The sequence below is a fragment of the Neomonachus schauinslandi genome, chromosome X (genome assembly GCF_002201575.2).
Source record: "Neomonachus schauinslandi chromosome X, ASM220157v2, whole genome shotgun sequence".
In the NCBI taxonomy this organism is placed as follows: Eukaryota; Metazoa; Chordata; class Mammalia; order Carnivora; family Phocidae; genus Neomonachus; species Neomonachus schauinslandi.
Genome location: NC_058419.1, coordinates 3,094,953 through 3,097,069, shown reverse-complemented (window position 1 = coordinate 3,097,069; position 2,117 = coordinate 3,094,953).

Here is a 2,117-nt window from a genome sequence, read left to right as displayed (position 1 = left end):
GAAGGAAGGAAGGAAGGAAGGAAGGAAGGAAGGAAGGAAGGAAGGAAAGGAGGGAGGGAGGAAGGGAGAGAGGCAGAGAAACTTCTGGGCCCCTATCCTGGTGAGTCATGGCCAGAGAGTGATGACAGCTGGAAGAGCTTAGCTACCTCTCAAACTAGGCTAGCACCCAACATTCAGAGCTTAGTGTTCAGCTCTGCAGGGTAGCAGGGCTCACCTAGGGGAGGCTGGCACAAGTGTCTCTCATGGAGTGGAAATCTTGCAGGTGTGCGACTTGACCCTGTTGGAGAAATGTTGCAGTGTCTCCTGGGAGCCTGGCTAACAGGCCATTGTCATGTTCCCTTTGAAATGATCTTCATATGCTTGGCTGGTCTTTCCTCTCATCCAGGTCACAAGTGCCATCTGAAATGGTCCTCCTCTGCCTTTAAACCTTTTTTGGTTGCCTTTCTCTGGCTCTTTCTTTGCTCTTTCCTCTTCTGTTACCCTCCTTCTTTCCTCTATTGTTTCTTCTGTGCTTCTCTCCTGCCCTCCCTACCCCCTTGTTCTCTTTCTCCTTCCTCCCCTCCTCTTTCTCCCTCAATAGCTCCCTTTCTTTGCCTTTCTTTCCCTCCTGTTTCCTTCTCCTCTTTCCCCACCTCTTGTGTCTTCCCCTTCCTCAGAATAATTTCCCTCATCTGCCATCCTTTCAATCCATCTCTGCTCTCCTTTCCTACTCCCTGCCCTCCCCTCTCTCTGTCTTCTCTAGGTGGCCCTTTTCCTAATGCCATCCAGCCCTCACTTCTCACAGCTCTTCCCAACCACCAAGCTCTCTTTATCTCCCTCTCTTCCTCAGCCTGCCTCCCCAGACCCTTCTATTCCCCCTTTCCTTCTCAGCCTCCCCCCTGCCCATTTCTCTGAGCCCTAGACTGCCCTGCCCCTCCACCTCTTCCTGCATCCCAGCCTCTGGAGCTGGTGAGGATTGGGCCTCAGTGGACTTTGTGCTGAGCCCAAGGACCTGGACCCCAATCCCCAATCCCAGCCCCACTCCTCCAGCCATCCTAAGCCCTCCCTCAGGCAGCAAGAACTCAGAAAAATAGCAAGCCAGGGGAGGCAGGCATGCTAGGGCAGAGTCTCAGCTGTGAGTTAACATGCCAAATGGGGCTGCTGATGGCTGTCTGGACAATAATGAAGGGGGTGGGGTCTGTGAAGGCTCCTGGGCTTTAGTGAGCTCCTGGTCACTGTGTAATTGGTGGGAGTTGCTTCTGATGGGTACCCCCCAGCAATGAGCTATCTGTGAGGGAGCAAGGTCATGGGCAGATCTCCTATAAAATGATCCTTTTGTCTTCTTCTTGGAATTCCCTTGGCTGGATGGCTCTCCATCCCAGCCTCTGCCTATAGGGTTTGACCATCCTTGCCCATCATCTGCACATTGCTGCTCATTGCCCCTGTGTCTCTCAGTCCCAAGGCCCATGTCCTGGCCGTTCATTTCCAGCTTGTTTTACTCTCTGCTTCTGCCCATTGCTGCCCTGTCCCTCTGCTCCCAGCCTGCCGTGGAGCAGCCAGAGAAACCTCCTCGGGAAGCCATTGGGGCTGCTTATCATAAAGGAGACAGTGTGGAGGGAGGGGTGTTCCTGAAGGTGACACAGACAACAGCACAACCTGATCATACGTTCTGCATCGGAGCAGGAAAAGCCATTAGTCACATTCCCAGCCAAATGAGGATTCTGCCCTTCACAGAGACAGCCCACCAGGCTCAGGGGAGCTCCTAGAGATACCACATATAGATCACCTACCCAGCACCAAGAGGACAGCAGCAATGGCATTCTGGGGACTCAGAGAGTACCCAAGGGAGCAGAGGTGGGAGTGGCTGCACAAACACTGTCTCAGGAGACACTGAGGGCCAACTAGAGCACTACATTCATGCAATCCAAAAACTGGGGCCAGAAGCAAAGCTAGGGTGGCATCAGGCCTCAGAGTCCCTATATTAAACAGGGGAGTAGACTGGCTGTTCAACTGTGGTTATATTGGCCTATCAAGGCCCATTTTGCTCTAGGCACATGTGGTTCCATTTTTTTTTTTAAGATTTTATTTATTTATTTATTTGAGTGAGAGAGAGCACAAGCCAAGGGGAGAAGCAGAGG